This window comes from Podarcis pityusensis (genome assembly GCF_964106645.2).
Source record: "Podarcis pityusensis genome assembly, chromosome: 9".
In the NCBI taxonomy this organism is placed as follows: domain Eukaryota; kingdom Metazoa; phylum Chordata; class Lepidosauria; order Squamata; family Lacertidae; genus Podarcis; species Podarcis pityusensis.
In genome coordinates, this window is record NC_138034.1 from 48,214,037 (window position 1) to 48,240,847 (window position 26,811).

Sequence of the window (26,811 nt, forward strand, 5' to 3'; positions counted from 1 at the left end):
GAAGCATATGTAACCCGAAGTACCACTGTATTCAAAAGTTGGTTTCTTATCCTGTCATGATGGGTTCGTTTTATTCTTTGTGCTTAGACATGTGACTGCACTCTATAGCATCAAAGACCTCATACATCATTCTGTTTCTACCTCTTCCCCTCCTAAAGCTTGATCTTAGTAGCTTTTGCATACTTAGGTTTTTCTACTGCTCTCAGGGAGGCTACAAAATACTTGGTTTGTTTTCTGGCAATAAATGGCAGCAGAATTTTTGCCCCACTCCTGCTATAGGACAACTATGTTTGTTTTTAGCTATTGTAAATAAAGGTTTTTTTAAAAATATTGTTTGTATGTGTGTGCTTTTAATAAAGGGAGAGAGGGAGGGAAAGATTTGTTATCTGTCTGGGTAAAAAGCATGGGGCTCACAGAATAGAGGTGGTAAAAAAAAAAGTACAAAACTGGATCCTATCCAACAGGACATAAACCCAGAAGAATTGCTTGGTCTTGTGATATAAATAGATGTTATATAATAATTGTTATCTTCTCCAAAGGTTTGCAGTCATACACAGCAGCACTGCTCCAAAGTCTGAGTGTAATGAGTTGTTGCTCTGACTTTCAGGGCAGGCTCAGTTGGGTGGCAATTCAATGCTCAAAGAGCCCCACGCTTCATGGAGTACCAATCTTTGTAAAGTCGTACCTTGGAAGTTGAACAGAATCCATTCCGGAAGTCTGTTCGACTCCCAAAACATTTGGAAATCAAAGGCAGCTTCTGATTGGCTGCAGGAAGCTCCTGCAGCCAATCAGAAACCACAGAAGCCCTGTCAGACATTTGGGTTCCAAAGAACGTTCGCAAACAGGAACAATCGTTTCCGGGTTTGCGGTGTTTGGGAGCCAGAATGTCCAAGTACCAAGGCGTTCGGGATCCAAGGTACAACTGTATTCCTCAAGGAAAGATGTCAAATGGCTTTACAATTTGAACTTGGAGGTTGTTGAGGTTTCACAGCTATTTAAGGTGGACATCATACAACTTTGCAGCACAATGGTATACTTTTGCTTATCATGCATTTGATGACTGGGGGTGGGGGGGACAAAAGCTAATCCAGAATAAATCTGTTAGTCTTTAAGGTGCCAACATACATTCTACTCAAAGTAGAACAATTTAAAGTAATAGACCTAAGTTAGTTGTAAGTATAACATGTTGGATACAACCCTTTGTTGTCGTTTTCTTCTAAGAGACTCTCAGGACTACTCCTCTCAAAACAGTTACCCTTCCAAAAAGAGAGAGAGAAATTCCAGCGTGCTCACAATAAGGAACAGATCACAGGTATCAGAATAAAGACTCGAAGCTTCATGAAACATTTTAAACAAAGGGGAGATGAGAAAGAGAGAGAAAATCACACTTTCCCATGTAAATTACTTCACAACACTTTTAAACTACTGCCCTCCCCACATCCAAAACTGAACCTCCAGGCATTTGGAGGAAATGCCAGGGTCTCATTTGAAGGAAGGAGATGCAACAAATTCCCTGTGGGGGAAAACATGTGTTCTTTCATCACAGGGGGATAAAATCACATCTCCCGGAGATGTCCATCTTTCACTTCCTATGAAACCCAGAAGCAAGGGTCACTTGCGTTTCAACTCTTCCCTCTTTGTTTGAGCATCCAAAGAGGTCCTAAGCTTCTTCCAGAAGTGGAATTTACCCATAAATGTTACTGTACAATAGCTTTTACCTGACCCAAAACCCTTTAGATAGGTCAGGCTGTAAATCTCTTTAGCATAAGCAAAAGCAGGAAAGGACGCTTCTAGCTGGATCAATGCAGGAGGAAAAACAGCTCTGCCTCTGGATGTTTTATGGTGTGGCCTCTTATACCTTAACACACCACTATTAGCATATTGCTGCAATCACCAATGGCACTTTCCCCTTTAACTTCCCCTTGAATTGCCATCGAAGCTCATCAAATGCTTCCAATAAAAGGAAGCTAGCTTTTACTACACTGCTCGGCAATGCAGATAAATTCTAGGACTCAGACACATTCTCTCTGCTGGTCCCACTATCAAGAAGGAAAGAAAAGTCAGCTGAGGAACCCAGTGTGATTTTTATAGAAAGTGTACTCTATTGGTGGAAATACAATAAGGTTATCTGTTTGGGGGATTTGTTTGAAATGAATATAATATGAAATCCAGTAATATTTTGGGGGAAATTAGGGGGAAAGATCATATTTGCCAAGCAAACCAACTTATCTTATATCAAATATCTTGCACTGAAGGGAATTCTACCAAGTCCATCCTAACAAGAATCCCAGCATGGGAAGATCAGCCATGCTTCAACTGGAGATATATAAAGTGGTACCTCAGGTTAAGTACTTAATTCGTTCCGGAGGTCCGTTCTTAACCTGAAACTGTTCTTAACCTGAAGCACCACTTCAGCTAATGGGACCTCCCACTGCCGCTGCGCCGCTGGAGCACGATTTCTGTTCTCCTCCTGAAGCAAAGTTCTTAACCCGAGGCACTATTTCTGGGTTAGCGGAGTCTGTAACCTGAAGCATATGTAACCTGAAGTGTATGTAACCCGAGGTACCACTGTATATAGATGATATAGATAAAGATATGTGCCAATTAGCAACTGTGCCTTTTGTTCTGGCATGATGAAACTGATCTCCCTGATATTCTTGCCTTGTGTGTCTTGTTTTTTAGACTGCAGGGACATCTTATATTTATTTATGAACAGGGCCTAGTTAATGCAGGCATCCTAGAAATAATTAACAACTATCACCATGGTGTTTTGCTTTTGTTTCTGTCAATCATATACAAGCAGAAGTGTTGGAAAGGGCCCCCACCGCTGCCACCTGAAACTCAGTGTATCTTTGGGCTAGATGAAGAAGGGGGTCAGAGCTACTGGTATAGTCCTTCCCCATGTTTAGGGAGGATGTGCATCCTGTTTTACAAAGGATACTGCTCTGTTTGAAGGGCTGGCAGAGGGCCATCCTCTTTCTGAAGGCAGCCTCTTTTTCAGGTGTGGGAAACCTTCTCCAGATGTTATTGAACTACAACTCCCATCATCCCTGACCATTAGCCATGTAGCTGATGGGAATTATAGTTCAGCAACTTCTGGGGGCCCAATGTTTCCCTGTTCCTGTTTTATTTGAAGGGTGGTTCAGTATAACTCCAGTTTAAATATTTTTAAAAAGAAGGGGGCCTTGAAGTTGCCCATACCTGGACCTGGACAGCAGGCTGAGAAACTACCCATGGCCACTTTCCCACTGTGATGAGATGTATTTAAAAAGAAATTATGCAGCCCACACTTCCTCCCAAGGAGCCTATGGTGGAAAATATGTCAATACTAAAACAATGTAATTAAAACTTCTAAAACCAGTTAAGACCAACCTCCTAAAAGGAATCACTTATTCTCAAAACTAAAGATTTCACGGTTACCAAGGACAGACCTTTTGGCCATCAAATCCCTGGGTAAACAGGAAAGTTTCTTAAAAGTTCCCTAAATATTAAGAATGAAGCAGAATGATGGGAGGGCATTCCACAAATGGGGAACCACCACTGATAAGGCCTTGATAAGGCAACCCCCAATGGCAGCACCAGGAGGCTGGAGAGAGGCAACTGGCTGGGAGAGGAAGAGTGGGGAGAGTTACTGGCTATCACTCAACCCCCTGCCCTCTTGAAGAAGCTACCATCTCTAAGCTCATGTTTCTGGGAAGCATTTACCTCAGGATTAGGTTCCACTGAGGTTGTAGGCCAGGCATGGGCAAACTCGGCCCTCCAGATGTTTTGGGGCTACAACTCCCATCATCCCTAGCTAACAGGACCAGTGGTCAGGGATTATGGGAGTTGTAGTCCCAAAACATCTGGAGGGCCGAGTTTGCCTATGCCTGTTGTAGGCTTTCTGCCTGAGTGGCTGCAGCTGTTCAGGATACTCCCCGAACCAGTGCACCTTCTACTGGTGCTGGGGAAAGGAGAGTATAAGGACAGCCTGATGGGGATAGTGGGGGTGAGGTATATGGGGTAGGATTAAGATTATTAAAATGCCTTTTACTGGACATGGTTTCGTGATGCATGGTGTCCTTTCGGGGAGGGGGCTGTTGTGTTTTCCTTTAGGCCGTTTCCAGGGTGAGAGACTGGATGTGGTCCAAGTGAAAAGTGGTTTCACGTGCCTCGAGTGAGAGTCCACCCCACCATGGAAAAGTGCCCTTCTTGGGTGACAGGCAGGAAGGAGTGTTTAGCCTGCGTCCCAGGTGAGGGCATTTGTTCTGTCTCAGTATTGTCTTGTGTAACTCTTCGGCATTTCACTGAAAGGATGCCTACACTTTGCCAGTGTGCAACATGCAATCCCATAGAGAGGGATTTCCCACAGGGCCAAGCTGACACCCTGCTATGGAAGCGGGGCAGGGGGAGGTGTTTTCTTAAAGGCTGCGTAATCCCCGCAATAATACAAAACACGCTGCCCTGCTCTCAAGCAGCTCCCATACATTCCAGTCAGATTGCATCCGCAGTTAATTATAAACATGCAAGATGAGGGAAGCCCTGCTCTTTAAATCAGCTTTCTCATAAACACACCACTGTTTCTTAAAAGCTTTTTAATAAAATGAAATTTTAAAAATCAAATGCACTCAATGATTATTATTATTATTATTCTTGAGTACTTGGACATTGGTGTTTTTCTTGAATCTCCTGCGGAGGAAGATGAGGCACGGCAGTGGCAGCAGGTGCAGTTTGATTCACAACCGAGCTGACCTTCTGTAGGAGCATGGCAGGAATTTCAAATAGGATTAGCCACCCCAGACAAGAAAAAGGTCACAGGACATTTCCACTGGAAATTCTCATGCAAATAGGCCTTTTGATACGCATGACGTTTTTTTTCCACACACATCTAATAGCTATGCATACAGAAAAAAGGAAATACTGAAACATGATGGCTAATGTATGTTAATCTTGTGAAGGTGTTGACTTCCCAGAAAACGTCAGGCTGCCAAAGGATAAGGGCATCACAGACCCTGCCTAGAAGAGAGTCCTAGCAATATTAGGACCTTGCAGAGCTGTGCAAAGGAGCAGGGCTTGTGTATTTTGATTTTAATTTGTGTTAAGGTTTAAATTATGGGGAGAGGGGGAATACATTTGCCTTAGTTTGAGCACTGTTGGAGGTCATGTACTTGCTTTAAGATCTCAAACATTGCAGCAGTTACTCGGTGGTAAGGGAAAGCACTCAAAACATGCTCAGAGGCACTATCCTCTTTACTGTTGTGTTGAAAGTAGAGTCCTGGGCGATTCTTGTTATCTTCATCTCCAATAAGAACATGAGCCTTACTGGATAAGGCAAATCAAGGCCAGCATTCTGTTCTCACAGTGGCCAGCGAAATGCGTAGGGAAAGCCCACAAGTAAGATCTGAGTACAGTGGTACCTCGGGTTAAGTACTTAATTCATTCCGGAGGTCCGTACTTAACCTGAAACTGTTCTTAACCTGAAACACCACTTTAGCTGATGGGGCCTCCCGCTGTTGCTGTGCCGCCAGCGTGCGATTTCTGTTCTCATCCTGAAGCAAAGTTCTTAACTTGAAGCACTATTTCTGGGTTAGCGGAGTCTGTAACCTGAAGCGTATGTAACCCAAGGTACCACTGTATAATAGCACTCTCCCTGCTTGTGATTCACAGCAACTGTTATTCAGAGACATATGGCTTCCAAAGGTGGAGACAGAGCAGAGCCATCATGGCTACCGGCTCTGTTTTCTAATGGGCAATGTTTCTGAGGAGAGCAGCTGTGGCATTCTGAAGGCGAGGCAGTTGAGCTTCTTCTCTATCCAGTGACTGAATGGTGCCAAACCAAGCTAGAAGCATGCACTCCCAACAAAATGTCACTGGAATCTATTATTTTCGATTAAATTATGAGGTTGTATTGGAGTCGTGTTTGAGCGAGAGCACAATTACAGACACTTAATGTAAGTTTGAGGTAACTTGCCACAGCATGTACATGAGGGCTTGGTAAACTGAAGGCCTCAACTCCTCTTTAGGGGAATGGGGTGAAACTGGTAGTAGTCCATCCTTTATAAACGCTCATCCTTTACACCCCATTTGGTGTCAAGAACCCAAGCTATGCTGCCATCATATCAACTGTCTCTCCTTGGGATGAAGTATATTGGGTTTACCATCTTCTTGGGTTTAGGAGAGGACACCTACCAGAGGACACATTTCCTTTGAGAAATGCTGTTGGTTGGATCCCAACTCCTCCCACTTTCTATCCAAGGAAGATCAGTAGCAAGTATGGAATTGGGCATGAGAAAAATGGTAGATACACCGAACATGTTTAGATAAACTACATTTCCGAATTCCATCCACCCAGAAAAGTTCATGGATGAACCTAAAGCTCCCTGAAGAGAGTGTCATATTCTTAGAAGGGTGAACCATTGAGTTTCAGTCTTTCAGATAAAGGCCTCACTCTCCCTCATCACAGATGGATGTGTGCCTGAATGAATTAGTAATAGTGTGATAGGAAGGCCTTTTTGCCACTTTGCCCTGGTACAAATTAAGCCACGACAGGGATGGTGTTCTATTAAACAAAGACTTTTAAAAAGAAGTTAGGACTACTGTTAAAATTATGTCAGTTTGGAGTATGTTAGAAATTATTATAAAAGCTATCACTGAAGATTACTGTTTTTCGATTCAAATGCCAGTTAAAAGTAGGTCACATGATATAGTTTGGGAGAAGATCTCGGGTATGGAAAGATGAAATAGCATTGACTTAAACGGCATTGGCTTCTTTGCTCTGGCTACATCAAGGGAGATATGGGGGGGGGGGGGGAGACGCCTGTTGTCCAGTGTTAATTTGAGGACTTTATTTTTTAGGATGGAAGGAGGCCCTTCTCAACGTGAATGAAAACATTAGCACAGGAAAATTTTAGCAGGACAACTCCCTCTGAGAAAAGTCAGCCTTGGAAAGAAATGTGTACCATCTGAATTCACAAAACACTTGAAAGGTAATGATTCTTAAATTAAAATGGCAAATTATGTACCGGGACAAAAAGCTTTTTCCACCCTGATGGGTCTTAACAAGAGCAATAAACCATGTCTAATTGCACCAATATATAGCTACCATCAGCATATTGCTAAGCTACTGCACTTCTGGCTAAATCGGTTTCCTCTTAATTTCCCCTCATTGCTGAAACAGAGGGGGGAAATGCAACATAGTTTTTACAATGCCTACAAATATGAAAGGGTGAAAAGAGCTGAGGGATGCAAAAGGGCGGGAGCTTATCCCTTATGTACACATTTACTTATTTCACTGGGACATTCCCTATATTTCAAAATAAGGAAAAGAGCAAGCATTGCAGTAAAAGTTTGCTGCTTAGAGTACTATGTATCTCAGCCGCTCTGCTTACTTTGTTTCCATACAAGGGTGTTTTTGGCAAAATAGAAATTTGCAAGAGATTTCCAAAATCCACAGCTGGGCAATATACTGTATTAGGATTAACCAGAATGCAACAATATCATGGCAAGCTTTTGTTTTTTCCAGAATTTTTCATCAGGCAAGAGATGGCACAGGGCAGTGCAGTGGGGTTCATTGTCTTAATTTGACAAGGAACAATACATTTGTTTCTGGAGTTTTGTCTTATGTGACAGCTGAATTTCCCAACTTGGTGCTATTTAATGACACCTCCTGAGTTCACCAAATTACCAAGGATAATGGTTCAGTCTGGACCAGTCATTATTTTTTTATTTAAGTGAGCAGATTGCCTCTTTAAAGCCAGCTAATGCTATTTAAGCAGATGGTAATCTGCTTCCAGTTTATAGAACATTTATTGAAGGGCAGTGGCACCCCTTTTGGGGGCTTGTTTGTTTGGCATAAACTAGGCACGATCATTTGATTTAAAATCTGTTTTATAATGAGGCATCTGCTTTCACTTTATAAACATTAAGTCTTTGCTACAGGGACTGCAATAGACCAGGATGAGCCTTCCCCATTCTAGTACCCTTCCAGATGTTTTGCACTACAGCTCCTATAAGTCTTTTCCAGCATAGCCAGTGACGGAAGCTGAAGTCCAAAACATCTAGAGGGCACTAGGTTGGGGAAGGCTGAACTATACTTATCACTTAAGGCTTGAGAGGACAGTAAAAAGCCTGTAGGCCAGACCTGTGACCCTCCAGATAATGTTGGACTACAACTTCCATCAGTACTAGCTACCATGGCCGGTAGTTAGAGGTGATGGGATTTGTAGTCCAGCAATGGAGGGACACAGATTCTCCATCCATGCTGTAGATGTCACAGTTTGTATTGCTCTGGATGCAGGTATTACCGGTGAGGGGGTTAATGGAAGATAATGCAAAATTGGATGAAGATGAGAAATTAATCAATTGTTATGGAAGGACTGGGGAAATAGAAGAACAGAAGGAGAGAAGCAGATTTCAGAATGAAATAGTCACATTGATATTTATGTGCTTGAAGTACTTGTATTCCTGTTCCTGCCTTCTGCCTGGCCCTACCAGTCCCATGGCAGACCAGCCACCATCTTTACCATTAGTCCATGAAGACACCTCTGCACTCTCTTTTTACTTTACGAATTTGTCTTTTTCAAGCAAACCCAAAAGGGAGAGGGGAAGAGAAAAAGGGTTCAACTAAGCCAGATCTTTCCAAAGCACACTTACTTGGAATTTAGATCCACAGAAATCAATGAGACTTGCTTACGAGTAAATATGCAAACTGATTCTAAGTACGTTCTCTTCATTTTCCTTGCAGATTTTTTTTTTAATCACAACTCCTAACTCTTCAGAAAGGTGGAAAAGGCAATCTACCAGGAGGTCGTCGTATATCTCCAAGCATGTGATTTTACTTTGCGATGTACCATTCTTTAACTCACACGCATGATTTATCGTGGCCCACAAAAGCTGCTCTGCAATATTCCAGCATCTCTCTCCACTCCTTGCCATCCCACATGGAGCCTTAGCTGAACTAAAATTTTGCAAACCTTTACATTGTTCTTCCTGACACCGGATCAGCAAAGACAAAAAGCAACTGCCAGCTCAAAAGCAACCCAGTGATAGAGCCTGGTGCTATCTAATCAAGGGCAAAAGGTCACTTCCGAACAACTGGGCAATAAAAGATTATTTCCAGCCACAAAACAGAAAGACTCCATGGTGGATGCTTGAAAGAGGAGGGGTGGAAGGAGGGCAAAAGGGCTCCCGTCTGTGGGAGGAAGTGCATTGAATAAAGCCAGCAGACAGGAACCATCTGGCTCTGAGCGTGGTCTGTTCTTAAGAAGACAGAGAAAGCCCCCTCAGAGGGGCCAGTGACTCCATGCAATGATTCAAACTTTTGTTGTAATTTAAAAGCTGCTTTCCCAGGCACCAAGAAATTGAAAAAGACAACTTTCCCAACACAGGGTCTGAGGGACACGTCTTATCGCATGCTGACTGCAAGACACATCCCTCATTTTTTATACAGCTCTTATTAAAAAGGTTGGATCCTAAGAAGTCAGTAAATTGGAATTCCTGACTGTTAAGAATCGGATAAGCATGAATGCACATTATATTTTAAATTCAGGAATGGTCTCTTTGCCTTTCTCGCTAAAATACCCTTCCTGGTTAGGTGGCCTCACCAGATGAAAGCAAGAAAACGAAAGGAAAGATTGGCTAACTAGTTGCCTACAAAACAGCAGAATGGCAAGTATTTCCACACAAATAGCACTGAAAGTTCAGTAGAGACATACATAGTCACTTTACCTTGCTAAACAGTCTGGAAGTTCTAAGCAGTTCAGACAGACAAATATTCATTCTTGAGGGCCCAAATATTCACAAGACAAAAAGTCAAAACCTTCACACCGTGATGGATGACTGTTCCCCCTACCTACTCCGACATGCACAGTTTTGGAGAGGAGATGGAAAGTCATTTAACCATTCTTTACATTGACAGTCACCATTGGATAGCAACAGAGGAAAGTTCAACTCAGAAGCTCAGCTTGATAAACATTCATTTCAACATAGGAACAGCTTCAATGCAAGTCATGGCAAGCCTGGAGATTGGTTGTGGCCTAAACAAGAGTTACCTGCTGTCAGCAGGTAGATAAATTCTGTATCTTTCTGTTGTGAAGTGGTACATCACATGGCAAGATGAGAGGCTCCAACCTTAAGCACACGCTAAATGAGGCCTGAGGGGAACTGGTGACCCTTCTGATTTGCTAGACTCCAGACACCATCATCCCAGACCATTGGTCATTCTGGCTGGTGTGGATTTATCCAATATCTGGAGGGACATCTGATGCCCTTTTAAATGTGTGGTAGTGGAAGGGTTGTTTTTGTTCTTATTTTTATTATGCACTTTGTGTTTTTATAGTGTCATTTTGTGTTGTGAACTGCTCTGAGATCTATGGATGAAGGGCGCTATACAAGTAATAATAATAATAATAATAATAATAATAATAATAATAATGGACCAAGTCCTACTTCTGAGCAAACACATTTACAAAAAAGCTACAGTAAAAAATAAAATAGAACCCAGTTCCCTATGCACCAAAGGACATAAGCCAGTCACAGGATATCAAAGGGACATGGAAGACTTTCCAAATGCGAAAAGGGGATGTTTTAATCTCTACCAACTTTTGGAAGAGGTGAATCAAAGAAAGGAGTTTTGGTCTCAGTTATTACCTGTGGACAATGCCAGAAAGGGTATTCTGTCTTCAACTATACTATAATTGTATTGCAACACTTCCCAAAAAGTCCCCTTACACATGGCTGCTTATCTGTTGATTCCACTGAAAATCATTCTTTTTGAGGTGTTGTGAGGTCCTATGAAAGTTCTGCCTGTGGCAATGGCACATTCACACATCTGATGCTGCAGTCATCAGGCCATGGACAAGGATGCCACAATGCCACATAAATTGTGAACAACCATACTGCCAGAATAAAGTATGAAGCAGGCTAGACTCATCTCACCAGAAGACGTCACCTTTATTCTTGAGAGCGCAGTTTCCATGGAAGAAGAACTTTGGGGCCTAAAACTCTGACAACATCCTTTCCAATTTTCTTTTCCCCCAGTCAAGCCAAAAACAATTTTGTTGTCATCTTATTTTTGACCAGGTTTTTACTGGGTGCTGTTTAAAAATTATAGATTGCCTAGCTTCTAACTCATTTGCTACTTCTTTTCGCCTTTCGGTCCTTGTAAATGGCAACTATTTTCTTATAAAGGGATGTGAGCCCTTGTAAGCTGTGGGACCCAGGCAATTGGCTCAGTGCAGCAGAGCTAAGTTATGAAACAGGAAACTGTGATGTCATGTCTAGTAAAGCATCAAAAAGCACCTTGTTTAAAATAGAAATATCAGATGAGATCATTACTTTTTTTCTTAACATATTCTATTTTTTGGCATAACACCCACCTATCTGAGAGTCATTGTAAAAAGAACACTGTAAAGACTACCCAGAATCCAACCACGGTGTCAAATATTCCTATGAGCATCACTTGTTTTGGCAAATGAGGTTTCATTGGAAAACATGAAAGGAACATCAGTTTTACGTATAAGGAGCATATGCAACTCTCAGGAAGAACAAATGGTCTGAATTAGGATGGGCATTTGATAGAAACCGAAAATCCTACCATACATTTAGAATTTTATTCAACTCGTATGTGGCCAATTTTATCATTGCCATATTTGAGGGTGGCGTGGGAAGGGAGACTAGTAGGCTTGACACTGATGGACCATGATTCTGATCTAGTCAAAGTGAAGCAGCATTGATTTCAACAGGAAGGAGTCTAGCAAGTGTTCAACTTTCCCAACACAATCAGCAGACCTTAAATATTGATTTCATTGGAAAAGTAAAACATTCCGGTTTACACCATTCGTTGGATAACTGAAAGTTCTGTTCCTGGCAACCCTGAAATTGTTAGCTTGAGAGTAGATTATTGCTTTTAGGAGTTTTAAACTGCTAAAAGGTTGTTTTAGCCAGGTATCTTTGGAAATGTATTTTGGAACGTGCAGGTTAAAAACTGAATACATAAATAAAATATAGAAAGCTATGGGGTGGATCATAATCATGGTCCATCTGTATTGGTCATGTGATAAGCCCTCTCCCTTCAACTCCAACAAATTGTGTCAGCTGGTTGATGAACTGATGTCAGGAAGAACTCAACAAAGCACTGGATACCCAAATTATCCTGATTGGGGCCACAACTCTGCCTCACAAATTCTTCCAACATAGTCCTCAGTGAAAATGTATTCCCTAGTCAAGTGGTCTAAGGGAAACATTACAAGGCAGGCTTTTTAAAAAGAGACTTGAAGTTTAGCTCCAACACCAACAGTCTTTGGAAGTTTGGTCTACACAGTTTGAATCTTGGAATCAAGTAGCTATGTGTGGGCACGTCACTTGCTAAAATATTGGTTTACTCTTTAATGCTATGGCTGAATTCAGCACACAGTTCTCCATTATCCTATGGCTCAGACTATGATAATCATCAATACTTTGTTTACTAAAGAATAATTAAGATAATTTGGAGAAGAAACCTATTTCATAAATTTGAGAATATTATTTTCTCTCTCTAATAGATTTCTTGTAACATTTTTAAAATGTAAAATATTATCTCCCGCTTTTCTGCTAAAGCAACATTTGAAGTTTTATTTGGTTAGAGTATTTTAGGAACTTTGGTTTGGATGCCCAAGTAAAAGAAGAAGTTAGGACTTCTATAGATTTGTTTGGATAGTATCACTTTAGGTTGCTTGCCTACTGATAAGTTATATGAAGAAAAAAGATCACCATAGACCAGATAAAATGTGGGCAACTAGGTTTTCATTACCAGCACTGCACCATAGATTGCCTAATGGGAAATCAGGTGCACATGCCAAACAACAACACCTGGAAACTATCTCTCTCTCTCTCTCTCTCTCTCTCTCTCTCTCTCTCTCTCTCATAGAAGGCTCAGGGGAGAAGTTTGCTTTCCCTGCTGAAATGAAGATTTATTGCTGTTATGCAGGTGCAGAAGGTCACAGTTGTGTCCTAAGAAGGAATAGGCTTCTGGGTGAAAGGACATTTACAGCTGCATATTTGGCACCAGCCCGGTCCCATTTCCCCCATACCAGAAAACAGCACTTGTTTCCAAGAAATGCAGATGGTTTTTGAAGAACCAGTGCAGTCCAATTCACAAAGTTATTGCTGATTCATACATGCATGTACATTATTGATTTTTTTGGGGGGGGTCACTTTTACTCCTGCAGAAATGACAGCTGGGAGCTGGCATGTGCTGATGCAATCAGAAAGTACAGTACTGTGTTTGAGGTGATGTGCAAGTGCTGAGCAGGCCCATACACAGGTCAGAACTTGATGCTGCAGTCATTCAATGATGAAGATACATGCTAGTGGATCCCAAGACCTGGTGCCACTTTTGCTGTGGACTCAATTTGTAGCTTTGAACAACTCACACCTGTTGTTATAACCCCTGTTGACATGGGGTGCTAACAGTAATTTAAGATGTTTCTTTGAGGAACACAGTGAAGATTCAAAAACACTTTCTAAATAGCTGTCTACAAGAAATGAGTGAAAAACTATTTCCATAGTACATAATTTCAACACCAATTCACAGTGCTGTAAAAGTTCATCTACTAACACAAAATATATTCTCATAAGTGATAGGATTGTAAAGCATGTAACATGGTTCGTCTTCAGTAGACACAATAGCCAAAGCAACATAATGCTCAGTATCAGTCAACAGATTCTAAAAAAACCACATAAATCCTATCCACATTTTGTTTGAAATAAACAATACCCCACATCTCTTCCATCCCACTGTCATTAATACGAATGCTAGACATCATCATTGTGTCTAGAAGTCAACTTCCTCCATTTCAGAAAACAAACATTTCCCAACCCTTAACAAAAAATACAACAAACCAAAACTTCATTAAAAGAACTGATTGAACAAAACCCTACCCTTACACGCATGATTTTCTCCCTGAGATGGTGAAGCAAGAGAAGAAATAAATCACATCTGACAGAAGTCAGTTATTCCACTTAACACATGATAGGAGGGCATTCATAACCTGGTGATGTGAGCGCGGAAAAGATAGAGAATAGATGGACAGCAAAATCTACAGACCAGGGCCAGTGTTATAATCCAGAGCTTTTTGCCTTGATTTGGGTTCCCTTCCTTCAAGTTAATTTAAGAGAAAAGTTAGGACTTCCGGGACAGCGCCATCGGCAATGGCGGAGTTCCTCTGACAGAGAGGAACCCGCTCCGTGAAAATCGGGTCTTGCCGCCGCGGCGAAGGCGGAGACCCTTTAAAAATCCCAGGTGGAGGAAGCCTGGGAATGTGGGATTCGGCTGACACCAGGAGCGCCTCCCCTACTCGCAGGGAAACCCTTTTTTGGGGGTCCGAAGCGACGTGGGGTGAGTGGTGCGGTGTTTTGAATCAACCGCTACTTTTACGGAGTGAAGCCGCGCAGCCGTTGCCGGAGAGCACTGACCTTTTCCTGTGGATATTTGGACTCTAAACAAGTACCCGTGAGTAGGACGGAAAATTGGATTAAGTATTAAGAAATATCTCAATTTGGCACCGAAACGGGAAGGTTCTAAACAGGAAGTCCGCCTCCCGTTTTTTGTAAATAGATTGAAGCAAAAACTTTGTAAGCTAAAGTCTGGAAAATCGTATATAAAGTTCTAAATTTCCTTCATTCATCACCACCAAAACCCCTCTTGGAAGCAGGAGAAAAGAGGGAGATTTTAAACTGTTTAAGCCTGCAGGAGAGAGAGTAAAGAAAGATAAATTTTCCACCGTCTCAAACCTGGGAACGGGGTGTCAGAGACAGAAATTTATGGGGGAAGTTCATCGACCGTGAATGGAACGTCTTTTGACAGATAGTTAAAAAAAAGAGAGAGAGAAATATATTGATTTGATTTGAAAAATATTTGATTGCTTCTTGCAATCAAAAGAAACAAAGTATTTGAAAAGTGAAAGTAATTCTTCCTTGTTGGTCCTGCTTTTAAAAGATGGATACAAATAGAAATTGTTTCCTCTAGAGGGAGCTTGTTAATTTGTTGCCAGAGCTGATCTGGGGACCTCACAGCTGTATGATTAGGATCGTGAGACCAGACTCTAACCTTGGGGGGGAAAATGTGTTTACAAGAAGTCTTGATGCTTGCTTTTTGCAAGACAAGTGCTTTGCTGGAGCAGATGCATGAGAAGATGGATTTGATGACTATTGCAGTTAAAAACTTTGGGCAAACGGCGAATACCTATGTAGAAACCACTCAGGAACCAGCCCAGGAATCTGTTTTGATAGGGCAAGCGCAAGGGCAGAAGAAAATGGAGGAGGCTGTTGTTGAACCTCAAATAACACAAATGGAGAGACCTGAGGCCTTGCAGGAGTATAAGCCGTTGTTCTTGAAGCTCGAATCTGGAGTGGACCAGGGGGGGTCTGGAGTTGTGAGGGCTCTTAACTTTGGAAAGACTTTGAAACATGCTTTTAACTACTTTCTGGATTATAGTGTTGACTGTGGGGAATGGGACTGTGGGAATGGGCTGATCTGCTGAGGAGAGATGAAGATACTTTTGGATTGGAGTCCCCCCGAGACCTACCCCTCAATGAGAAAGGAAAGAAAATAAGAAAAAGATCAACAAAAGATAAAGTAAAGGGCAGGTATAAACAAGAAGAAAACCTGCAGAAGGGACATGGAAAAGATTTAAGAGCCTCGGACATAAGGGCACCAGGTTGATGGATTAGATAGACGAGAAAGGACAGACAAAACCCGAGACCAGGAAGAAGAGACGTTGGATGAAGATTGGAAGAAAGTTTCAAAATTTATTTAGAAAAGTATTGTAAAATTAATGAGTATTAGAAAAATGTTGGAATGAAATTATTTGGCTTCAGCAGAAATGTCAAAAAGAATAATGAAAGAATATGTTATGGTTAAAAAAGTTTGGTATATATAAGTTTTAAGTTTTAAGTTTTAGGTTTTTTTTAGATAAGATAAGGTTAAAATAGATTAAGGTAATTTAAATGACAGAATATTGTGAAAGATGGAAAGGATTTGCTGAGATAATTAACAACTAGAATACAAAAAAAGGAGGTGTGAGGAGGTCGTTGAAATAAGTTAATGAAAGTTAAGGATTTGGGAATATTAGATTTGTTTTTTAATTGTTTGTTTATTTTTGTTTTTTGATTTAGATGTATTGTGTGTTTTGTTATTTATTTTTTTTCGACTTTGGTTTTTATTGATCTGTATTGTTTAATTGTTATGTTTATCTACTTTTTTCCTTCTTTTTCTTCTTCTTTTATCTTTTCTTTATTTTTTCTTTGTAATTTTAAAATTCTCAATAAACATCATTAAAAAAAAAAAATTAAGAGAAAAGTTACTAAGGCTGCAAGCCTAACTTCACTTACCCTGGGAGTGAACCTCATTGAATTCAACTCTGAGTAGACATGGTTCGGATTGTGCAATTAGGAGTGTTCACTTCATTCTTTGCTACCTCTTTAAACCGAATAGCATCCTCAAGTTTAAAACTAAGATTTACATCAACCTTTGTTGTGAAGCTGACACCACAGCTCTTGTCTCATGAAGGTGCAATAAAATTGCACGGAAAAGATAGGAGGATATTGAAAGAAAACATGATGGTGAAGAAAACATAGCAAAAGGAAAAAGGTGTCCAGCTTCAGGTTGGTGAGGTTGTTGACGCTGCAATGCAGGCCAAATTTTGTTTGTACTGCGCATGTCACAAACGGACAAACTTCTTCAAGCAGCACGTAGTTAAACCATGAAACTTGCTCCCACGGGAGGAAGCGATGGCCAAGAGGATTGGACAAATTCTTGGGGCACAGGGCTACCAGTCATGATGGCTATGCTCTGCCTCCACAGCTGCTCTTGTGCTAGAATCCTGCTTCCTGGTTTACCACCAGCATCTGTCTTGGCCACTGTGGGAACAGGCTGATGGACTAGATGAGGCATTAGCCTTCTCCAGCAGATTCTTCGTATGTTCTTATGACACTATAAAGGTAAAGGGACCCCTGACTATAAGGTCCAGTTGCGGACGACTCTGGGGTTGCAGTGCTCATCTCACTTTACTGGCCGAGGGAGCCGGCGTTTGTCCGCAGACAGCTTCCGGGTCATGTGGCCTGGATGACTAAGCTGCTTCTGGGGAACCAGAGCAGCGCATGGAAACGCCGTTTACCTGAACTACCGACTCTTGAAGAATGGAGAATGAAACTTATAGATTATGCAGAACTGGACAAACTAACTGGGAAGATTAGATATCAACGGGACCACAAGTTCATCAAGGACTGGGGAAAATTTGCTGAATATCTGAAAAGTATATGTGATGAACAAACAACGCTAGTGGGATTTAAAGAGGCTTTGTGAAAGTTAGAGGAGTATTGTTAAACAGTAATAGGACAGTAAGGGTTATATTGGAATGCAGTATTAAATTTTAAAACTGTGTAAAAATGGAAAAATATGGATGATTGGCAAAGAAGCTGATGGAAGTCCAAAAAGTTGAAATTTGTGAAAATTGTTTGATATGGCGAATTTGTATAATGGGAAATTTAATAAAAAAATATTTAAAAAAGGAAACGCCGTTTACCTTCCTGCCGGAGCAGTACCTATTTATCTACTTGCACTTTGACGTGCTTTCAAACTGCTAGGTTGGCAGGAGCTGGGACCGAGCAACGGGAGCTCACACCGTAGCGGCGATTCGAACCGTGAACTTCTGATCAGCAAGCCCTAGGCTCTGTGGTTTAGACCACAGCGCCACCTGCATCCCTTGTCTATAACTTTTGGGGTTTATTCATCTAAGTGACTCATTGAGTAACCTTGGGTCAGCCACCATGCCTAGCTCACCTCACAGGGCAGTTGTGTGGATAGAATTGTGACAGGGAAAGAACCATGCAATTTTATATCTTTCAGCTCCATGGAAGAACAACAGGATGCAGAAAATAAACCACTTAAATACCCAGGGACAGTGGCTTTACCATTCAGTTCAACTTCAACAGAGGCAGCTGTGCAGGAACTCATACTCTCCAGTAGCATAGATGGAAGCCTGGTGTGCTGCAAATCTGTAGAGCCACAGAGGGCTAGAGATTGCTATCAACTCTTTAAAGAAGGGTCAGTGCTCGAGGGAGCAGGAGTCTGGCCACCCTACTATTTGACAATCTCTTTGCTCCTTTTTTTCAGAGGGTTACGAAGGACCACAAGTTGACCACAACTGGTGGATTTCAGAGAGTGAGGCTTCCCCCACCCTAACCATTTGACCACTGATCAGAAATACATTTTTCATTAGGTTTTCAGTATAATACCCAGTTATCTATGCGATGCTTAACAGTATCCAGCAACTATAAATAAAGTATACGTAAAAACCCTATTAATGAATATACATAATAGTAAATACTTTCTTCCCATACCTGATCAGCAAACAATTAAAAATTAAAAATGGGCAGTGGAATAGCAGAGCACCTGCAAAAAAGGTACCAGATCGATAAACAAAGTTGCACTGCATATCACTTTCTCTAATAGTGAATGCAGGTGATGGAAGCTGACTGAAATGCAGACCAAACAGGGCTAAGGAGAAACAAAAGACAGATATTCACATGCCTGGAGAACCTCCCCTCCTCCAATGGAGATTCAGCATGCCAATGAGAAACAGAAAATTAGAATTTAGCATTTTGGAGGAGCGTATGACTGGCAGACATTCTGAATAGGAACACTTCTGTTGAGTAAACACATACTGCAACACCTTGTTGCAGGCCCCAATTGTTTAAGTATAAATTAGCATGTTTCAAGAGGATGAACTTTTAAAAAGCAAACAAACAAGGCAGATTGATCTCTTGCAGTTGTGTTGCGTTTTCCAACAAACTGCTTCACTCTCGCTTTTGCATTTGGGGTGTGTAAAATTCTATCCAACCTATGCTCCAGCCAGATCCCCGAGAGCCACATTTACTAATGCAAAGACAGTGACAGCAGGAACTTACAGCAGCTTTTGAACTGGCATATAGAAGAGCCTTTCAAGCTTTTATCAGCTCTAAAAAAAAAGGAGGGGGAGAAGGGAAGCAAACATTATCTATTGTTAATTACCTGTAAAGTAGGGCTTTAGCCACTTCCCCTGTTCCTAAGAGCTCTGAAGTGAAACCTGAAAGAAGCCACCCATTGTTTTCTATTGTGCAAGCGCCAGAAGCAAATAGGGCTCAGATTGCAGCTCTGAAAAGCAACAGGAAATTGGCGCACAGCTAATCTGCCCTGAACTATTCATAGTAACAAAAGGCTACATTCCTGCTAAAACATTCCCCATTAGAAATCCAAGGCAGATCTTGGAAGAACGACCGCAGAATAAATTTGTGGAAATAAAAGGTTTTTAATTAAAAGACTGGGATCCGGGCATAAATTGCTGACCATGAAAATAACATGTATTATGTATTTTTTTCCCCTCCAGCAGGGCTAGTCTGTTGCAGCAAAAACAACAAAGGAGTCCCGTGGCAACTTAAAGACTAACACATTTATTTATATGGCATAAGCTTTTGTGGACTAAAGCCCAGGTTGTCAGACACTGGTCGTTAACAATTGTCAAAGTCTTCTAAGATGCCACAGAAGGCTTTGATGCATTATGTATGCCTCATCCTCCTTACAACCCCCTCCCCAAAAGCCAAATGTTCAGGAGCCTTGTTATCTTGCAGGAGATTCTGAAGGCCAGACCAGCTGTGGCTCTCATTTGGAAGCCATCTAATAGGGCCAAGTACAAGCAATACCAATGACAAACCTAGACAGCATCTTAAAAAGTAGAGACATCACCTTGCCAACAAAGGTCCATATAGTAAAAGCTATGGTTTTCCCAGTAGCGATGTATGGAAGTGAAAGCTGGACCATAAAGAAGGCTGATCGCCGAAGAATTGATGCTTTTGAATTATGGTGCTGGAGGAGACTCTTGAGAGTCCCATGGATTGCAAGAAGATCAAACACATCCATTCTGAAGGAAATCAGCCCTGAGTGCTCACTGGAAGGACAGATCGTGAAGCTGAGGCTCCAATACTTTGGCCACCTCATGAGAAGAGAAGACTCCCTGGAAAAGACCCTGATGCTTGGAAAGATGGAGGGCACAAGGAGAAGGGGACGACAGAGGACGAGATGGTTGGACAGTGTTCTCGAAGCTACCAGCATGAGTTTGACCAAACTGCGGGAGGCAGTGGAAGACAGAAGTGCCTGGCGTACTCTGGTCCAGGGGGTCACGAAGAGTCGGACACGACTAAACGACTAAACAACAACAACACAAGCAATACAGACAACAATTAGTGTGTTGTTCAATTATTCAATAATGAAACATATAGGTACAGTCTAGGTAGAGTCTGCCTTTCAGAAGCACCTAAGAAGTGCCTGCCACATTAGGCCTACGCCTCATCTAGTCTAGCATCCTGTTCTCACAGTGGCCAACTCCATTTCCCACATGACGAGCTGGCTGTTTTACTCTCTCCCTGCAAAAGGGAGGGGGAGCCTGTGGGCCTCTGGATGTTGCTGAACTATGACTCCCATCATCTCTGACCACTGGCCATGCAGCCTGATGGGGGCTGGGATTCCAGCAACACCAGAAGGGTCCATAGGATCCCCATCTCTTCTCTACAAGTGGAGGACGTAAGGTGAAGCCCAGTCTTCTATTTGCACAAAGGGAAACATTGGTCATAAAACACTCCGCTCTATGGGGATGATCAGGAACTTACCTCTCAAGAACTTTCAATGACAAGATGTATTTGCAATTGCAGGGCCAGTACATTGCTTAATTATCTAACTTGGACTGCAATCATAAGCACATTTCCCATTGAACTCAATGGAACTTTTGAGTTAGGCATGAATAGGATCAAGCTGCTAGCACTTCTAGCAATGCTTAATTGCAGCTGGCTAAACTATGTAGCCCAGGTAACTTTGAATTAATGCAGAATGTTTTTTTACCTTCTGCCGTGCTCCAGCACCTTAACTTCCATCAGGTTCTACTTCTACATGTGAATGAGCAAAGCTTCGTGTGTCTCCATTTAATGTTCCTCTGATTTAGTGTGTCTTTGTTTTAGAAGGCTGTGTGTGTGTGTGTGTGTGTGTGTGTGTGTGTATATATACACTCAGTGTTTTGCTAACTATAATTCTTGTTGGCTTCATAACTTCATTACCGGACTCTTAAGGTTAAAGTAAAATGCATATCTTTTACTATTTTAATGTGAATAAAGCTCTAGAAATGTGGCTCTAGAATTCAAATGAACTGGCCATTATAAATCCTTTAGTTCATGTGAGCAAGCAATGTTCTGTTCATGGATAGCCATTTTTAGCATTAACTTAAAACGCAGCATCTCATCCCAAGACGTGTCCTCTCAGAGAGTGGATTTATAAGAGAAAAGCATTCATTTGTGTAAATACATAATGTGGATCATTCTGTCACTATGACGAGATGTGGAAAATTAACTGGCAAAAATGAAGTGTCTGATGGGAGAGCCTCTGTAAGCTTCAACTCTTCTCTTAGGGAGATAACTGGTGTCCCCATCTTCAGAACTGTAGCATTTTGGCTCATTAATAATTGTTCAAATGTTCACCACAGATACCTTAGCTGGGCAATCTTGAATAAGAACTCATCACATCTTGTCAAGAGATCTCTAAAGGGATTCTCAAGCCATTTCTGTCAGGCCTCTATACACATTTCTTCAATTCCATATTAATACCATTGTTATTTTAAAAAAAAACCCCACAGCAATTAGCCACACAATTTAAACCAATGCATTGTTGCATGAAATATATTAAGAAATCAAAAGAAAATACTTTTTATAAAAGGAAAAGGAAAGAACCTAACAGCTCGGTTGCCTTTCATTCAGTGATCTCCACAGCTGGAAGGCAGCACCTATAAATCACAGCCAATAAGTTGATTCCTTGCATTATCTTCACTCACTGAGCCTCAGGATGAATTCACACATCAGTTCTGAGAAAGTGATTTAGATGGATCTATGCAGAGTCAAGTACCTCCTGCAGCCTTCCTGTTATTGCTTCACCAGATACCCAGAGCACAGCTCACCTCAAACCAATTATTTGTTGCAAACTCTGTTTATACACTCAGACCACATTCTCAACATGCTAACTTGGGTGTGTGAAAAAGCCTACAGTAAAAAGGAAATATATCTGTTCCATGTGGCTATTTCAAATGCCAGTTAATTAAAAAGTTGGCTAGGGCAGTTGTTCATTTCAGGAGAACTATTTTGCAAATCAGAACATTAATCTGTCAACCATATAGAGAGATTTCATTCCCATATCCGGCACCTGTCCTAGCAAGCTCATCTTCCAGCTCTGTCTTTTCTTCAGACAGACAAAAATGCTAGCATTTAAAGCAGCAATGTGGAGAACCTGTAGTCAGGGACGATGGGTCCAGCAACTTTTGAAGAGCCTCAAGTTCCCAACCTCTGATTTAAAGACTAGTACAGCTAGTAAAACCATAAATTGACAATAAATAAATAAATAAATAAATAAATAAAATCCTAAATTATTTGCCTTTTGATAGACCTGAAAACCTGTTTGCAACCACCTTTTTAAAAAAAACCAACATTATAGTAATACCAGTTTTGGTTCAAACTAAAAAGATCCAATCCACTGATTTACGTAGATGAAAGAATTCCCAATATTGTCAAAATATGAAAACTCACTAGCTTGGTTAATATCCACATTACCAGCATTTCATTTAGCTTAGACCCATTGCAAAGTGTTGAAACAAGCTTCTTGGCAAAAATATCTCTTGCATGGGCTTTCTAAATAACATGCAAGTGATCAACAGTTCCCAAGTTTTGATACTTACTGTAAATATGTGTTCAAGCCAAAGTGGGTTTCAGCAGCCCACCACCTCTGTATGGTTGCTGGAAAACCCAAGGAAGCAAGCAGGTGCTCATGCTAGCCTTGTTATCACTTGCTTGGAGGCTACAGACACCCTTTCCTACAGGTGCCATGAATCAGCCTCTCAAAACTGGCTTCTTTCACCCACCTGAATCTATTTACTGATTTTACTTGCAAAGAATGTCTGTAACCACCAACACTAAGGGGGAAAAAATATTGTGGCAGTGAACGGCATAAATCAACAATTACATTCATAAAACAAGTGCAAATTTTAATCTAACCACTGCGTTATAGGGCTAGAAATCAGGTTTAAGTCCAATTCACATGACAGAATAATCTCTTTCATACCCATCTTTTAATTTAGCTGAAAAATGCATAGAAGGCTGTATACAGAACATTCCCATTCATGGGAACCTCCACCATCTAACCAGATATTGTGCTGTTGGCACTAGGAAAGGACTTTGAATACCACAAAACGTAACACCTTGTTTGTACTCTTCTTTCTTCTTACAAAATGTACTCTTGGAATCTGGTTCAATTTTACATTTACACCCAGGAATCTGACTTATACAAAATCAGACCATTTACGGTATCCATCCAATTCAGTATTTTCTGCACTACAAGTACCATTCTTGTAGCATCAGAATCTCTGTCATTCAAAAACAAAACTCGATCCAAGACGTAGTTACACGGTGTCTCATTACTTACACTGTCAGAATACTTAAGTCTCAATTTTGTACCTGGTGGCAACATCCTTTGAATTCTTTCCTTAATGAGACTTTGAGGCGAAGCCATACGATTAGTCCAAACGCCTGACATTTTAATATCGACCAGCAGTGCTGTAAATAAACCCAATGGGCCACAGGAACGAGCTTTATATCCTTCCTCAAATGTTCATATCGTTATCTTGGGAAGTACTGAAAAAGGTTCCAACTGAGTCTAAGGCTGGGGTAGCCAGGGTGACTGTTGAATCACACACTGGCTACATTTGATCTCAGGCATTAGCCTTCTCGGTAGACACCTTAACTATACCACACAGAGCTAAGACACCTGCAGAACTCCCCAATAAATTCCCCAAGTAACCAACAGGGCATTTCATTACCCTCAAGAAAATATGTGGGAGCATGCAAGATCTAAACGGATACAGAACTCATCATTAGACAGAAGAGCAGCGTAACCGATCCCCCAGCAGTGTGGTTTAGACTAAACATACTGCAATGTTCAAAGTATTATATTGTGCATACGAAGAGCTTGTTGAAAATTAAATATAGCAACTACAGTGTTTGCACGTTATGTATGACACATAACAGTATCCAATTTGGGAGAAGTGCTAGTTCCCTGCCTGAGACAAAATAGTCATGTGCAACATCAGCCATGTGCTGATTCCACCATTCAGCATGCATTAACATGTGCCAGCTTCTGGTGCTCCTTAAAAGCAAAGGCTGAAATAAGTGCAAAGATTGTAGGCAAAGATCCATGCTACTTAGGCTTCTCTAGTTGCTTTTCCTGCTGCTTCCCATGTTCAATTGTTGTGAATAGCTCTAAGAATAGATCTAGTAAAACAGCTACAAACATGCCACTTTTTTAAAAAAACCAAACCAAACCAGGATCGATCACTGAATGCTAGGAATAAATTACCCAATTTTTCTTGGGTTGGTGGTTTGCTTGTTTTTAATAGTCTCTACAGTATTAGCTGTGCAGGAAATAAAAGGCAAACAGTCCATTGACCAAGTTACATAATCTGAAAATAATTGTGGCTCCAGTGTTCACATATGAATTGTTCTGTTTTAGACTAGCCTGTGCCTTTAAAAAGAAAAAGAAGAAAGCCTGAAAACTAGCAGGTCCAATCCAAATTATAAGCAAATGAATAAAACAGCAATGCTCTTAAAAACTTGTATATCACATAATTGGCATTGCTCAAAGTTCAATTTGCAAATGCAGTCATACCTCGGGTTACAGACACTTCAGTTTGCGCGTTTTCAGGTTGCGCACTGCGCCGAACCTAGAAGTACTGGAAAGTGTTACTTCCGGGTTTTGGTGCTCATGCATGCTCAGAACCGCTAAATCGTGCTTTGCGCATGCGGAGAAGCGCCGAATTGCGACCCATGTGTGGGTTGCGAACGTGCCTCCCGCACGGATCACATTCACAACCCAAGCGTCCACTGTACTATCTTAAATGCAACTTTTCACAGCTATCATAGCACTCTCAAATAACATTTTGCAATATTCATCATATGCCCAAAGTACAGCATCTTGTGCGTTTTGAAGAGATACAGAAGACAGGAGCAATAGCAACACAAAAGCAATCTGTATGAAATACTGTACTCCATTTCACAAACAAAACATACTGTGAGTATTATGAAAATATATTCCCAAATGAGAAGCACTATCACAAGGGGGCACTGAGTGCAACAGATGTGCAAAGAATGGATCATATCAAAAGATACTAAGAAAAAATATCACATCCTCCTTCTTTTCCTTGTGAAAGAGAGATGATTTTATGAAAAGCAATTGGAGAATTGGGAAATGAGATCCTGTTTATTAGCCAAGTACCTTGATAAATTATGAGCATTATGGAGATTGTATTATGTTGCTGTTTTCAGAGATCTCTCCTCTTTCTATCCCCACCAAATAGATGATCAGTGCTAAAAGGAAGAGTAGATTTGGTCTCCTGTACAAAAACCAAATGTGCTGTGGTGGCTGACTGTGCTTATGTGGTTTTCAATGTTGGGGGTTTTCTCATCACCACAATCTCATGTACATGCAGGGTCATATCTGTTTCCGAAACAGAAAACCACACACAAAATCCTGTATCTGCACTTACACCTGCTAAATTAGGATGCTTGTACAAAATGATAAAACTTCAACCCAAAAACTTTTAAGAAAATATCCATACTTTTACTAGATAAACTGCTTTTTCCCTTGCAAAAGGTGCAACTTTTAAGGTCAAGTACTGACATTACAGTGAGCCTTTTTACACAAACATTTTTAATAAACCAACAAAGAAAGAACACACTGAATGTGTGACTGTTGCTTCAGTCGCAAGAGCTGGACTCACTTGAATCTTCTACAAGACCGAAGATGGCAATGATCAAGATTTTGGAAACCACTGCTTAGCAACATATGCTTTCTTGAGAAACTTAAAATAAGGAAAGTTGCTTGTATGGGCACTGCAGTTCCCACTAAATCTCAAAAGATACAATACTACGTCCCAACTCCACCTGTGGACAACAGATTAGAACAGTGTCAAGAGATAGACCGGTGGAGCAAATTCTGTATTAAAATTTCTGTGGAACCATCTGGCAGCTAATAGCAGTGAACGAACAGGCCCCATTGGGCCACAAGAATTAGGGAAGCCCAGAAGCTCCTTCAACTACTGGACTTTATTAACACAAAGTATTTTGTTATTCTGATTCTTAATTTTTTATTCAGATGCAAACTTGAAAATAGATGCATTTTCTTCAGCTGATATGCAATTCAATCAACTAACACGTTGCTGCTAAAATGGCACGATTGGCATTTCAGAAAAAGAAAGCACTTAAACTGCTGATGGTAAATGGAAGTTTCCATAATGCCTTCTGAGGAAGTGAAACAGAAGACCCCAGTTGCCATACCAAACAATAGTAGAAAAGAGATTCAGCACCATAGGTCATTTTGAAAACAAGGGTGGGGAACCTGTGACTCCCCTCCTTCTATCAGTCCCAGCCAATGGCCAAGGATGATGGGAGTTGTAGTCCAACATCATCTGAGGGGCCACTGGTCGCCCACCTGTCTTGTAAATTCCAATGAGTGGGATGGATACAAGTCATTTGCACATTTCATGAAATTAGCAGATGCTAAATTGTGATTGGTTCGGAAACTGTTCTTATTTTGTAGTACACTTATGGCCTGTAGGTTAGGAGAGCCAGTGTGGTGTAGTGGTTAAGAGCGGTAGACTCATAATCTGGGGAACCAGGTTCGCGTCTCCGCTCCTCCACATGCAGCTGCTGGGTGACCTTGGGCCAGTCACACTTCTC

General features: G+C 41.2%; 2 long non-coding RNA genes across 7 annotated transcripts in view; one reads left to right on the forward strand and one right to left on the reverse strand.

Annotated features, from left to right (window-relative positions):
- Positions 1–19,301, reverse strand: part of LOC308485905 — a 148,496-nt gene extending 129,195 nt beyond the window's left edge. For all 5 annotated transcript variants that reach the window (XR_013990842.1, XR_013990843.1, XR_013990844.1 and 2 more), the window contains exon 1: positions 19,028–19,301. This is a non-coding gene — a long non-coding RNA (uncharacterized lncRNA). The remainder of the gene's footprint in view (positions 1–19,027) is intronic.
- On the forward strand, positions 850–9,210 carry LOC308485889. Of its 2 annotated transcripts, none has more exons than XR_013990812.1 (5): positions 850–1,030; positions 1,222–1,312; positions 4,073–4,232; positions 6,835–6,965; positions 8,276–8,429. It is a non-coding gene; the product is annotated as an uncharacterized lncRNA (long non-coding RNA). The 2 variants fall into 2 exon arrangements; XR_013990813.1 differs by lacking the exon at positions 8,276–8,429 and adding an exon at positions 8,723–9,210 and having other exon boundaries at positions 851–1,030.
- Positions 19,302–26,811: the final 7,510 nt, after the last annotated feature.